This window comes from Oncorhynchus mykiss, chromosome 1, assembly GCF_013265735.2.
Source record: "Oncorhynchus mykiss isolate Arlee chromosome 1, USDA_OmykA_1.1, whole genome shotgun sequence".
NCBI lineage: Eukaryota > Metazoa > Chordata > Actinopteri > Salmoniformes > Salmonidae > Oncorhynchus > Oncorhynchus mykiss.
Window position 1 is genome coordinate 49799162 of NC_048565.1, and position 16066 is coordinate 49815227.

The 16066-nt window shown below is 42.9% G+C and overlaps 1 pseudogene; it reads right to left on the reverse strand.

The window, feature by feature from the left end:
- Positions 1-16066, reverse strand: part of LOC110532387 — a 58978-nt pseudogene that overhangs the window by 35167 nt on the left and 7745 nt on the right.

Genomic DNA, 16066 nt, shown 5'->3' on the forward strand with positions numbered 1-16066 from the left:
TTTCATATCACGGGTACAGTATATACATACAGTACCAGTCAAAAGTTTGGACACCTACTCAATCCAGGGTTTTTCTTTATTTAAAATGATTTTCTACATTGTAGAAAAAAGTGAAGACATCAACGGTATGAAATAACACATATGGAAACATGTAGTAACCAAAACACATTCTTTGCTCATTGCAAAAGAAGCTTGAAAATCTGGAACATTAGTTGAATATCAATGGAAAAAGTGTTCGAAATCGAACCGTTGGTAGTAGACTACAATCTACAACACCGCTGATAACTAACACTGGCCAACAACACAACAGCTCATTCAAGTTGCACAACTTTTAGGACTAGGGGGTTTCCCCACACCCAGATGAAGCCTATTCCTGGACAAAAAAGCACTTTCAAATTGAGATTCAACTGAAAGTGTGCAGGACTTAAAAGTAGGCTATTAATCTGGTTCTGGAAACCCAGCCTATCATGGAGAACTCAACAGTTCTAATCCCATATTAGGAAAGATTGATTATGAATGTTCTAGTTCCAGACTGCTAAGAATTACTCAGATGTTCCACACTATCATGACACCTCAAGTGTTGAGATAAATTATAGCCTGGATTCTAACTAAAACTGGCATTTTATGTCATTTGCACTACTGTCAGGACAAACATTCTATATCTAAAGGAAACAACCATAAATGGCAACTCAAGTAGTATTATTTGGAAGATGCTATATAAAGCACAGCAACACTCCGTCAATGTAGCCAAAACAATAATGTTTCCTGTTGGTCTAAAATGAGTAGGCTATGGGGGATTTCTGCAGGGGGGATTAACTAAAATAATACATGGCCCCATCCATCCTCCCCTCAATACGGTGCAGTCGTCCTGTCCGCTTTGCAGAAAAGCATCCCCAAAGAATGATGTTTCCACCTTCATGCTTCACGGTTGGGATGGTGTTCGTGGGGTTGTACTCCTCCTTCTTCCTCCAAACACGGCGAGTGGAGTTGAGACAAAAATAGAGCTTTTTGATCTCATCAGACCACATGACCTTCTCCCATTCCTCCTCTGGATCATCCAGATGGTCATTGGCAAACTTCAGACGGGCCTGGACATGCGCTGGCTTGAGCAGGGGGACCTTGCGTGTGCTGCAGGATTTTAATCCATGGCGCGTAGTGTGTTACTAATGGTTTTCTTTGAGACTGTGGTCCCAGCTCTCTTCAGGCCATTGACCAGGTCCTGCCGTGTAGTTCTGGGCTGATCCCTCACCTTCCTCATGATCATTGACGAGGTGAGATCTTGCATGGAGCCCCAGACCGAGGGTGATTGACCGTCATCTTGAACTTCTTCCATTTTCTAATAATTGCGCCAACAGTTGTTGCCTTCTCATCAAGCTGCTTGCCTATTGTCCTGTAGCCCATCCCAGCCTTATGGAGGTCTACAATTTTAACCCTGATGTTCTTACACAGCTCTCTGGTCTTGGCCATTGTGGAGAGGTTGGAGTCTGTTCGATTGAGTGTGTGGACAGGTGTCTTTTATACAGGTAATGAGTGGAGAACAGGAGGACTTCTTAATTAAAGAAAAACAAACAGGTCTGTGAGAGCTGGAATTCTTACTGGTTGGTAGGTGATCAAATACTTATGTCATGCAATAAAATGCAAATTAATTACTTAAATCACACAGTGTGATTTTCTGGATTTTTGTTTTAGATTCCGTCTCTCACAGTTGAAGTGTACCTATGATAAAAATTACAGACCTCTACATGCTTTGTAAGTAGGAAAAGCTGCAAAATCGGCAGTGTATCAAATACTTGTTCTCCCCACTGTATGCACGCACCACTTTTCTGTTATTTATTTTATACGTTTTTGAAACAAGTATTTTTTATTTTTTTTTCACTTCACCAATTTTGAATATTTTGTGTATGTCCATTGCATGAAATCCAAATAAAAATCCATTTAAAAGGTTGTAATGCAACAAAATAGGATGAAGTTCTGGGATTTGTCCCCTGGGAAAGATCGAACAGCGGACATATGGAGAGAGGAGGCGAAACAGAATATTGTGTTGTAGGACAGCTGAGCTGACTCTCAGTTGATACCGTTTCCACAGTAACATGACATGACGAAACGTTGAAACTAAGTTGCAAGCTACTTTCGTAGCAAGGTGTTGTTGAACAAGTTTCTTATGAAACACATTCCAGACACTGGAATCTTGCTATCTTGACATAACTGATTTGACAGAGAAATATCAGCTAGATAGGATAGGCCGCTGCAGCTATCATCAAGCTATGCTAGCTAGCTGTTGTCAGCTTAGCTAAGTACAAGGTCAGTGCAGGAATCGTCAAGAAAATGATGAACACGCTTCAAAGGAGCGTTTTGACAGATGTCACGTCTATGCTAATATGGCAAAACATTTGCTACCTAGCTAACCAAGAACTGTAACAATGTATTTGAGAGACGAGCTGACTGTGCAAATGTATTTGTTTTTAAATAAACATTGCAGATGAAATGTAGTTTATATGTTGTCAACAATCGAAGTTAACCCTGTCTGTTTGCCACATAGTTGCGCACACGTCAGTTTTGTTGCTAAACAGTCAACCCATCTTTAGAACTGAATTAGCTGACCATCCTGAGATGGCAAGTCAATCAGGAGGGGAGAAAGTCCTCAACATCAAAACTTTGTTCTCTCCATAGCAAAACTAACTTAGCTTACCTCACTGTACTCATTACTGGCCTTGTTTGTGATTGAATGGCAAAGACAAACCCAAGAAACACCAACATCAAACCACACCCCCAAGACAATTGTAGTTTGCCTTCAGTCATAGCCGCTAGCATTTCTTAATGATCATTGATGAAAAATGAGGCCAAATCAGGAAGTGCAGTCGCCCTACAACATTATAAATGATCATTTGTGGTGGTCTTTGTCTCATAGGGAGGGTAAAAGCAACATTGTGAGGAAGTTCACTGACACATATTGAGTCACAGAGAGAAAACAGTGAGGAGAAAGAAGTCATGGGTCTGTTACACAATATACACTCCTCCCATCCATTTCTCTTCCTCTATCTATGGGCAGGCAGAGGATACAGTAGTAGATTCAGGGCAGGCATCCACACTGCTGAACTTTCCAATGCACAAAATCTGCCAAGCAGGGTCATTCAGAAGAGAACATTAGTTGTGCTGAGCCAGGCTGAGGATACGGAGAAATGCTATCTGTTGGGACAAAATATTAAAACATCCCAGGTCTCTAGTTGTATGTTGGACAGAATTTGAATCGTCTTGAAACAAGGCCAAATCTTTACTTTATAAACACAGCAGGGTTATGTCTTAGGCAGAGGCGAGTGAAACCCAACATCAAGAGGTCATCATTCACTTTACAAGCAGAGTGAGTCAAATGTTTGTCTTCAATATGGGAATTCCACACTGCTGGTTTGAGGTCTTTGGTGTGCCTATAGATATGAGGTTTACAAACAATTTAAGGTCACAACTGGCAAACTTCAGGTCAGACAAAACAAACCATACTAGTGCAGACAAAACAAACAACACAAGCAGAAATATTCCACAACTTTCCGCACCACATAAGAATATCCATGTCAGCTGCCAAACGCACATAGAAAAATAAATGTCATCTGATCTGGCAAAACCACAACTAAAGCACTGACACATTTAACAAACCACAAACTCTCACTACACTCACCATGAGGACGGTCTGGCGGAGGAGTTTGAGTGGCGCAGGCTGCGATAGGCCAGCAGGCCCAGGAGGCTGTAGAAGGCCAGGGTGGCAAGGTTCCTCAGGTCCAGAGGGCTCTCCACCAGAGGAATGGTCCCCATTGTCCAGTCACAGCACAGCTCTGATGGGTTGAGAAGGAGCCAGGCGTTCACTGGCAGTAGGTTGTTGAAAGTCAGCTGCCTGGCCAGAGTGTGGCTGACTGCCGCAGGGTTGTCAAGCCTGGAGATGGAGGAGAAAGAACGAAAGGGAGAGAGAGAATGGGTGAACAAAAATAATAATGACAAAAAAATGGGGTTACAGTAGGTGAAGGGGAGAGGGGGTTACAGTAGGTGAAGGGGAGAGGGGGTGAGTCAGGCTCACCGCCCGCTGGTTTGTCAAACCTGGGGAGGCAGGGAGAGAGAAGAGAAGAGAAGAGAATCATGGAGAGAACCATGGAGAGAAGGAGAGAACCATGGAGAGAAGGAGAGAACCATGGAGAGGAGAGAACCATGGAGAGAGTCAGAAAGAGAGAACCATGGAGAGAGTCAGAAAGAGAGAACCATGGAGAGAGTCAGAAAGAGAGAACCATGGAGAGAGTCAGAAAGAGAGAACCATGGAGAGAGTCAGAAAGAGGGTGAGTGGATAATTGACAAGTTGGGTTAATAAATCTTGGATGGTAAATGGAAGAGAGCGAAAGAGGGGGAGAGAGAGGGTGAGTGGACAATTAATACAAGTTGGGTTGTCAAACATGGTGAAGGAGGAGGTGATAGAGAAAGACAAATGTCAGGTGAATAAGGAAAGGGAGTAGAGTGGAACAGGCACAAAGAGGGTGAGTGGAGGCATACGCATGACTAGACCAGGAGGGTGTGGACGAGAGGAGTAAATGAGAAGATGTTTTTTTTTTTCTGAGAACCAATTTGTGCCAATTCAGCACTTATTAGCACTCAAGAAACATGCTTGCACAAATACTGTATGCTACCGTCATCTTTGTAGAGCCTCCACTACCTCCTATTTATCCTTTTCCCTTATAACTTTGAATGGACTGGCATTCATGACTCACATTCTTCAGGACCATGAGCATTATATAGTGTGTCACAAATGGCTCCCAATTTCCAATGTAGTGCACTACTTTTCACCAGGGCCCATAGGGCTTTGGTCAAAAGTAGTGCATTATATAGGGAATTGGGTGCCATTTGTGATGGGGCCTCCATGGCTCTGAGGAGCACCATTCAGACGTAATCTGTAAGGGTTAAACCAATTACTGCTAGCTCCCACACATACATATTGTGATTATCCAAATATGCACCATTGTTATGTCTGGGAACTGGTTATTTTTCTGCTAACACTAATTATGCGATACAATCTGGAGACTGCCAGTTGATTAATTGATGAAGAATTTTAATAGAAACTAATCTTTAGGAATGTTATCTGCATGATGCCATCAAATGCCATCAGGTTGTTTATGTCTGTGATTGGAGATTAATAAAAAATGTCATGTTAAAATGTTCCCGAGTTCTTCTGACTCCCTGACCTTGTTTAGGCTAATACCTGGAACCCAAAACAATATTTCACATTCTATTGGGGAATTATAGAATCTGATCATCCAGGACTTAGTTTCTAGATATGTCTGCAACATATCCATCAATGCGGGTTCTATTTCCCAATACTTTTAACAACCGCTGCGCCTCCCTAAAAAAATACCCCAGTCACAGGGCCACAGTGACTAACCTCTCAAGCTGTGAAATACAAGACACATTTCACTGCATAGATGACCAATTACATAGGCTAGGACCCCAACCCCATACATGGTTTAATGTACACTGGACGGTAACCTCTTTGTAACATGTTGTAACCTTTACATTATGCAAGACATGTTTCATGTACAGCCGACCACTGACATAGGATAAGGTCCAATCCCCACGCATATTAACATTAAATACTGCAAGGATACAATTTATGTCTCTGCATTTGAAGTTTGAAGATAATTGACATCAGGTTATTGTTAGCTTATTGCAATTGCTTGGAGTTTCCGGGTACAGTAGCTAGCTCCTCTCAAATACAAGGAAATAGACCTAACTACTACAAAGCTGTGTGGTTAGCACTTTGTACTCAGTATCCTTTTAAAATACACTGGACAGTTGTAACCGCTTGTAACCATTAGGGAAAAGTGAAAACCAGGCCACGCCTGTTCTATGCTAATGGTCCTCTGGAATGGGGTCCTGGTAACTTTCCCAGATGTGGAGAACAATGTTTTAGCGAATGTCGGCACATTGGCGCCATGACATAGGAATGTTTTCCACCACCACAAAGCACAGCTCAAACCTGTTAGGTCTGTAATTACTATACTCACCAAAAAGATGGCGGTGACATTATGTTCACACTGCAATGCAATTTATTTTGTTTTTAAGACAAATTGCGCAATCAAATGATGGATAATAGATCTGATATAAATGAGTTTGTCCTCTAGTCATGTGTGAATTATGCCCTTATTTGTGTTCCATTTCCACTTGACTTGTGGCTGTTGTTTTCACCACTAAGAAAGCAGTCATCAGAAGAGCCTGCTATCACGGGAACTGCAACAACAGCCCTTCAAACCACAAAGAAAATATTTTGCCGCCTTAAATGCAGGTCCAATATGTATTTGGTTGCTCAATCGATCTTGTAAACAAGATTTATTTCTCACTGTATCTAGGCCTACACTTTTAAGGGCAAACAATGTTCATTGATTGGGTAACAGACAATGTACTGTTCCAAGTGGCAGGGCTACAATGAGCAGAACAGAGAATCTAGATTTCAATAGAAAATAATAATTGTATGTTGCCACGGAAACACATCCACGGCTCCACCCACCTGGTAAAGACTGGAAGCTGTGATTGGATGACCTGTACCCTGATGATGACCAGCAGCAAGGTGCTGATGATGAGGATTACGAGCTTGAGGAGTATCTGCAGGACAGGGTAGGGGAAACCATCTTTACCCCTCTTTTGTTCCTATCAATCTACACACAACACCCCATTACGACAAAGCAAAAACAGGATTTTGGAAATTTTTGCAAAAAATAAAAAAAAACTGAAATATCACATTTACATAAGTAATCAGACCCTTTACTCTGTACTTTGTTGAAGCACCTTTGACAGAAATTACAGCCTCAAATCTTCTTGGGTATGGCACTACAAGCTTGGCACACCTGTATTTGGGGAGTTTCTCACATTATTCTCTGCAGATCCTCTCAAGCTCTGTCAGGTTGGGTGGGGAGCGTCGCTGCACAGCTATTTTAAGGTCTCTCCAGAGTTGTTAGATCAGGTTCTAGTCCGGGCTCTGGCTGGACCACTCAAGGACATTCAGAGACTTGTCCCAAAGCCACTCCTGCATTTTCTTGGCTGTGTGCTTAGGCTCATTGTCCTGTTGGAAGGTGAACCTTTGCCAAAGTCTGGGGTCCTAAGCTCTCTGGAGCAGGTTTTCATCAAGGATCTCTCTGTACTTTGCTCCGTTCAGCTTTCAGCATGACGCTGCCACCACCATGCTTCACTGTAGGGATGGTGCCAGGTTTCCTCCACATGTGACGCTTGGCATTCAGGCCAAATATTTCAATCCTGGATTCATCAGACCAGAGAATCTTGTTTCTCATGATCAGAGTCCTTCAGGTGTCTTTTGGCAAACTCCAAGCAGGCTGTCATATGCCATCTACTGAGGAGTGGCTTCTGTCTGGCCACTCTACCACAAAGGCCTGATTGGTGGAGTGCTGCAGAGATGGTTGTCCTTCTGGAAGGTTCACCCAAATCTACAGAGGAACTCTGGAGCTCTGTCAGTGACCATCGGGTTCTTGGTCACGGCCCTTCTCCACAGATTGCTCAGTTTGGCCGGGCGGCCAACTCTAAGAGTCTTGGTGGTTCCAAACTCCTATTAAAGAATGATGGAGGCCACTGTGTTCTAAGGGACCTTCAATGCTGCAGACATTTTTTGGGACCCTTCCCCAGATCTGTGCCTCGACACAACCCTGTCTCGGAGGTCTACGGACAATTATTTCGACTTCATGGCTTGGTTTTTGCTCTGACATGCACTGTCAACTGTGGGACCTTGTGTAGACAGGTGTGTGCCTTCTCCAAATCATGTCAAATCAATTGAATTTACAATAGGTGGACTCCAATCAAGTTGTCGAAACATCTCAAGGATGATCAATGGAAACAGGATGCACCTGAGATCAATTGAGTCTCATAGCAAAGGGTCAGAATAATTATGTAAAGAAGTTTTTTTGTTATACATTTGTAAAAAAAAAATCTAAAAACCTGTCTAGCTGTGTCAATCAATTGTGTGTAGATTGAGGAAAAACATTAATTGAATCAATTTCAGAATAAGGCTGTGACGTAACAAAATGTGGAAAAAGTCATGGGTCTGAATACTTTCCGAATGCACTGTATACCCAGATGAATCAAGAATCTTTAATAGTTAGGAAACTTTTTCAAAATGAAGGCCTCTGGCTTTGGCTCTCTGATGGTTTTGTGTCATGTAACTAATTTGTCTATTTTTGATCAAGGGGAAGGATAGCCGACAAAACAGCTGCTCACCATCATTCCATCTCAAGTACCCCTTTTGTGGTAAAAATGGGAGCCAGCCAGTTAAAAAAAAAAAAAAAAAATGTCTCATAACTCAAATCTATTACTGGGGTTTTGAGTGAGGGCGTGACCGTGCAGTGTGATGGTTGGAGCAACAGCGTGTTGCAGTGTGGAGTGAGGTTACCGGCGCTGGCCCGCGGTGTCTTACCCCTTGTGCAACAAACACCTCATGGCAATGACTATGATTCCCTGCTCCTTGCATAATGTGGCTGCAGCCACCAAACCCACGGTCACAGCAATGGGCGTCCACACTAGAGAGAAAGTCAAAAAATGAGAAACATAGAGAATGGGATATTGCCAGATGTCATAGTCATACGCACAATCATATCCTAATAAAACTTAGGTGCTGGGTTAATTAGTACCCACGAACAGGACAGAAAGACCCAGTATACAGTGTGTAGGGCTTTCCTTTTCATGTTGCCAGAACATCCAAGAACAAAACTAAAAGAGCCTTGGAAACCATTATAAAATCGGTCAGTTGGATTTAGTGGAATTTATAGTGAAATTAGCCACAGTGTGTTCATCTAAAGGCCCCTGGAATTAATCCCCATCAAATCCCATCAAAATAGTAAGTATTAGATGGTGCTTGTAATGAGGAAGATTGGTTGAGATGATACTCTAGGTCAGGGGTAGACAACCCTGTTCCTGGAGGGCCGCAGGTACTGCTGGATTTTGTTCCAACTAGGCACCACACCTGACCAACTGAGCTAATTGATAAGTTCAGTGTGCCTAAATTCAACACACCTGGTCTTCCTGCCCTGTTAAATCAAAAACATGGAGTGCCGCAGGAGCAGGTTTGCCGACCTTTGCTCTAGGTCGAGGCCCTCAGGAGCCGCCCAAAGGGAAGGTTGTTTCACACACACACACACCTGGAAACCATACGTAACAGTTACAAGATTCACAGTGGAAAAGGCACTTAGAAGTCAAGGTACTAAATGAAACGTATACAGTTGAAGTCGGAAGTTTACATACACCTCAGCCAAACGCATATAAACTCAGTTTTTCACGATCCCTGACATTTAATCCTACTAATAGTTTTAGGGCAGTTAGGATTTCCACCTTATTTTAAGAATGTGAAATGTCAGAATAATAGTAGAGAATGATTTATTTCATTTGTCACATTCCCAGTGGTTCATAGGTTTACATACACTCAATTAGTATTTGGTAGCTTTGCCTTTAAATTGTTTAACTTTGGTCAAACATTTCAGGCAGCCTTCCACAAGCTTCCCACAATAAGTTGGGTGAATTTTGGCCCATTCCTCCTGACAGAGCTGATGTAACAGAGTCAGGTTTGTAGGTCTCCTTGCTTGCACATGCTTTTTCAGTTCTGCCCACAAATTTTCTATGGGATTGATGTCAGGGCTTTGTGATGGCCACTCCAATACCTTGACTTTGTTGTCCTTAAGCCATTTTGCCACAACTTTAGAAGTATGCTTGCAGTCATTGTCCATTTGGAAGACCCATTTGCAACCAAGTTTTAACTTCCTAACTAATGTCTTGAGATGTTGCTTCACTCTATCCACATAATTGTCCATCCTCATGATGCCATCTATTTTGTGAAGTGCACCCGTCCCTCCTGCAGCAAAGCACAACATGATGCTGCCACCACCGTGCTTCAGATGTCATTTCTCCAAAAAGTATGATCTTTGTCCCCATGTGCAGTTGCAAATCACAGTCTGGCTTTTTATGGTGGTTTTGGAGCAGTGGCTTCTTCCTTGCTGAGCGGCCTTTCAGGTTATGTCGATATAGGATTAGTTTAACTGTGGATATAGATAATTTTGTACCCGTTTCCGGCAGCATCTTCACAAGGTCCTTTTCTGTTGTTCTGGGATTGATTTGCACCTTTCGCACCAAAGTACGTTCATCTCTAGGAGACAGAACGCGTATCCTTCCTGAGCAGTGTGACGTCTGTAAACAATTCTTGGGAAAATGACTTATGTCATGCACAAAGTAGATAACCGACCGACTTGCCAAAACTATAGTTTGTTAACAAGAAATTTGTGGAGTGGTTGAAAAACTAGTTTTAATGACTCCAACCTAAGTGTATGTAAACTTCCAACTTCAAATGTATTGCATTATTTTATGGCCGGTTAGGCACCTATATGAGACTGTCAAAAGCTACAAACCCTACCACATGGCAAAACAGTCCATTACACCATAGCCTACGTGTCAACAGTTTTATGACAATGCGTGTCAAGTAAAGTGTTACCCAATATTATTAAATTTGCCCAAGTTTGTCATAAGACACGAACAGAATGAATCAGTGATTCAAATTTCCTGCTACAATCTGAGGAAACAACAAGACTGCCCGCCTGTGTGTGTGCATGGGTTTAACACCTTGTGTAGCCGTTAGCAATGTTGCTAATGAAAACAGTCTTCTGGTAGAAGGCAAGGCTTTCCCAAATACCTTCTCAGGTAAATGTTAACTACTAAGTAGCCTATGCTTATCGGTTTTAATAAAACACATTATTTGAAGGACAAACATTGTGGCAATTCCTATCTTGCAGTAAAACTGTAAGACTTTAATCAAGAGAAGACCGGTTAAATATTTAAAAAAGTGTTGCATGTTCTATTACTTCCCCTAATAGTCCTGATCATAAAGACCTAGACAATATCCCAAACTACTAACAATACACTGATTTCATACATTTTCAGTAATTGCAAAGTCATGTCACAATACCACTACAAATGTTTGTAAACTCGATAAAGTATTCAATCGTTTTGCTGTGTATTTCAGATGTCAAGGCAGTAGAATGTACCAGAGACCACCAAAACAGAGCTCATTTGGCAAAAGCCCCCCCAAACAGCTACTTCTTCTATTTGGCTGACTACTCTATGTACTTGTGGAAAACACTGGTTATTACTTATGTTTTCGTTCCTTGCATGAAAATTCACTTGACAGATTGACTGTTTGACATAATAAATGCAAATAATTGCAGAAGTGTATGTTCCAGAACTGTTTGAAGAGCCAAGGGACACAACAGATGCAATGAGAGCTTGATGGAAGGTAAAGCCTAAGAATAACAACATACACGTAACTGCCAAAATAAAGGAAACACCAACATAAAGTGTCTTAATAGGACGTTGGACCACCACGAGCAAAGAACAGCTTCAATACACATTGGCATTGATTCTGCAAGCGTCTGGAAATCTATTGGAGGGATGCAACACCATTCTTCCACAATAAATTCCATAATTTGGTGTTTTGTTGATGGTGGTGGAAATTGCAGTCTCAGGCACCGCTCTGGAATCTCCCATAAGTGTTCAAATGGGTTAAGATCTGGTGTCTGAGATGGCCATGACATATGGTTTACATTGTTTTCATGCTCATCAAACCATTCAGTGACCACTCATGCCCTGTGGATGGGGGCATTGTCATCCTATGGGGGCATAGCCATGGTAGCCAAAATAATGGGCTGCCCAGTATTTTTATATATGACCCTAAGCATGATGGGATGTTAATTGCTTAATTAACGTTGGAAGCACCTTACTTTGTATCCCTTCTTTACTTAAGAGTTTCCATTATTTTGGCAGTTACAATATTGAATTGTATATTTGGCTAAAGGCTATATAAACTAATGACTACATTAACCTCTCTAAAACTGGCCCTACTGAGGCTAAATCACCATGGTAAGATATAGGTGAACATAGCATTCCTAACCTAGCCCATAATGTCTGCTGTGTGGATCGAGCAGTCAACAAGTCGAGCAGTCATTTGAAAGAGTAAGGACATTTCGGCGAGACAACTCAAAGGCGAAATCCATTAACGCCAAGATAATGGAATCCATTGCCCTTGACAATCAACCGTTCTCTGTTGTGGGAGATGTTGGCTTTCGCCGACTGGTCGAGCAACAGCACACTTTTACATGTGTTTTTTAAACTATTTTTCAGATGTTGCCCTACCGGACTTACACAGTAATAGCGTCACTGTTATTATCTTAACGACTGACATTTGGACCAGCGATATCTCCCCATGAGCATGCTGAGTCTGACAGCACAGTGGGTCATCGAGGATTTCGAACTGAGGAAAGTCGTATTGCATGCTCATGAATGTGCTGGTTGTCATACCGCTGCTGCCAATTCAATGGCATTTGAGAACATGTTTGAAACATGGACACACTAGCTAGCTCCATTCGAACAAATGACTTGAGAAATAAGCTCATCAACTGCGCCTGCAGCAGACGTGATACCCCTCTGTCATGGCACTGAAACGCCTGCTCAACAAAACTGGCAGGGATGTAAACAAATGTGCACAAAATTTGAGATAAGCTTCAAGCATATGGAACATTTTGTGCGTATGGAACATTTCTGGGATCTTTTTTTTCAGCTCATGAAACATGGGACAAACACTTTACATGTTGCGTTTACATTTTTGTTCAGTGTAGTATTCTTATTCTAATTCCAAATTCTAACACCACTGATTCTGTCACATTGTCAATGCTAAGCTAAACAGTTAGCTAGCAGCTAGTGTGCGATGTTAATGCTGACTAGTTACTATGGAGTGAAGATGGCCCCTTTTCCCGATGAGGTGGATGTTTTTACTGGCTCACATTGGCGATTGAAACAGTTGCCCTTGACAACAGTTTGCCCACACAGGCTGTGAACAAGTGATTCAGTGGCATTCTCTCTTTACTGTGTCACCACCATGCAAGATGCTATGTACAAGGACCGCTACTTTGATGCAGACAAGAAACAGGGTTGACGTGAAATGTTACATACACAGCTGGTCAAGATGGAAACAGACACAGTGATAGAGTGCACAGAGGAAGAGGCCACAGACAGACAGAGCTGAAACTTCACTGCTTGACATGTATGATGCAATCCTGATTGAGAATGAAACAACTGTCACGACTTCGGCTGAAGTTGGTCCCTCTCCTTCTTCGGGCGGTGTTCGGCGGTCGACGTCACCGGCTTTCCAGACACCACCGATCTATGTTTCATTTTAGTTTTGTTTTGTCTTGATCATACACACCTGGCTTCTATTGCATTAATTATGTTCCTTATTTAACCCTATGATTTCCCTCTCTGTTGTGCGTTATTGTTTGTCATGTGGGTTCTCATTGTATTTGTTCCTTGTTGGAATCTTACTTATTTTGGATGATTACTCAGAACTGTGTCCTGCGCCTGACTGCATTTTTTTCCCATTTTACCAACGTCCTCACAACAACTGTGAAATAATCAAATGGTTTTGATTGTTTTACAGGTAAATACCAACAAAAAAAACTTTTTGGTCAGTGTGTGTGAGAGTAACCTTAATTTAACTAGGCAAGTCAGTTAAGAACAAGTTCTTATTTACAATGACGGCCAGCCCCGGCCAAACCCAGACGACGCTGGGCCAATTGTGCGCTACCCTATGGGACTCCCAAACACGACCAGATACAGCCTGGATTCGCACCAGGGACTGTAGTGACGCCTCCAGAACTAAGATGCAATGCCTTAGACATCTGTGTCCGTGTGTGTGTGTTAACTATTTAACTGTACTAGAATGCTTAAAAGGCAGCTAAAATCTTAAATATCGGTATCAATTTTTAAAAGTGTAGACTTTACTATGAAATGCTTACTTACAAGCCCTTAACCAACAGTGCAGTTCAAGAAGAGTTAAGAAAGTATTTACCAAGTAGACAAAAATAAAAAGTAACAATAAAAAGTAACACAATAAGAATAACAATAATGAGGCTATCCACAGTGTGCACCGGTAATGAGTCAGTGTGTGGGTGTACAGGTTAGTTGAGGTAATTTGTAAATGTAGGTGGGGGTGAAGTGACTATGCATAGAAAATAAACACGAGTAGCAGCAGTGTACCGCTTCACGTGTGGTGGCAGAGAAAACAGTCTGACTTGGGTGACTGAAGTCTCTGAAATTTTATGGGCTTTCCTCTGACACGCCTAATGTATAGGTCCTGGATGGCAGAAAGCTTGGCCCCAGTGATGTACTGGGCCATTCGCACTACCCTCTGTAGTGCCTTACGGTCAGATGCCGAGCAGTTTCCATACAAGGCAGTGATGCAACCGGTCAGGATGCTCTCGATGGTGCAGCTGTAGAACCTTTCGAGGATCTGGGGACCCATGCCAAATCTTTTCAGTCTCCTCAGGGGGGAAAGGTTTTATCGTGCCTTCTTCACGACGGTCTTGGTATGTTTGGACCATGATAGTTCCTTGGTCATGTGGACACCAAGGAACTTGAAACTCTTGACCCGCTCCACTACAGCCCCGTTGGAGTGCGTCTAGGGTGTCCGGAAGGATGCTGTTGATGTGAGCCATGACCATCCTTTCAAAGCAATTCATGGCTACCGACGTGAGTGCTACGGGGCGGTAATCATTTAGGCAGGTTTACTTCCATGGGCACAGGGACTATGGTGGTCTGCTTGAAACGTAGGTATTACAGACTCTGTCAGGGAGAGCTTGAAAATGTCAGTGAAGCCATCAGAGACTCTGGGTTCGCGCCCAGGCTCTGTCGTAACCAGCCGCGACCGGGAGGTCTGTGGGGCAACGCACAATTGGCCTAGCGTAGTCCGGGTTAGGGAGGGCTTGGCCGGTAGGTATGTCCTTGTCTCATTGCGCACCAGCGACTCCTGTGGCGGGCCGGGCACAGTGCGTGCTAACCAAGGTTGCCAGGTGCACAGTGTTTCCTCCGACACATTGGTGCGGCTGGCTTCCGGGTTGGATGCGCGCTGTGTAAAGAAGCAGTGCGGCTTGGTTGGGTTGTGTATTGGAGGACGCATGACTTTCAACCTTTGTCTCTCCCGAGCCCGTACGGGAGTTGTAGCGATGAGACAAGATAGTAGCTACTAAAACAATTGGATACCACGAAATTGGGGAGAAAAAGGGGTAAAATTCAAAAAAATAAGAAAATGTCAGTGAAGACACTTGACAGTTGGTCCGCGCATTCTTTTGAGTACATGTCCTGGTAATCCGTCTGGCCCAGCGGCTTTGTGAATGTTGACCTGTTTTTAAAGGTTTTGTTCATATTGGCTACTGAGAGCGTCATAATAGTCATCCAGAACAGCTGGTGTTCTCGTGCATGCTTCAGTGTTGCTCGCCTCGAAGCGAGCATAAAAAGGCATTTAGGTAGTCTGGTAGGCTTGCGTCACTAGGCAGCTCGCGTCTGGGTTTCCATTAGTAATCTGTAATAGTTTTCAGGCCCTGTCACATCCGACGAGCGTCAGAGCCGGTGTAGTAGGATTCAATCTTAATCCTGTATTGACGCTTTGCTTGTTTGATGGTTCGTCTGAGGGCATAGCGGGATGTCTTGTAAGCATCTGGATTAGTCTCCCGCTCCTTGAAAGCGGCAGCTCTAGCCTTTAGCTCGATGCGGATGTTGCCTGTAATCCATGGCTTCTTTTTGGGATATGTACGCACAGTCACTGTGGGGATGACGTCGTTCATGCACTTACTGATGAAGCCGATGACTGAGGTGGTGTACTCCTCAAAGCCATTGGATGAATCCCGGAACATATTCCAGTCTGTGCTAGCAAAAACAGTCCTGTAGTATAGCATCCGTCATCTGATCACTTCCGTATTGAGCGAGTCACTGGTACTTCCTGCTTTAGTTTTTTCTTGGAAGCAGGAATCAGGAAAATATAATTATGGTCAGATTTGCTAAAAGGTAGGGTGGGGGAGTGCTTTCTATGCATCTCTGTGTGTGGAGTAAAGGTGGTGTAGGATTTTTTTTTTCTCTGGTTGCACATGTGACATGCTGGTAAAAATTTGGTAAAATAGTAACTAGTAAGATAAGATAGTGACAATGAGTTCATGTTAATTTCCTTGAAATC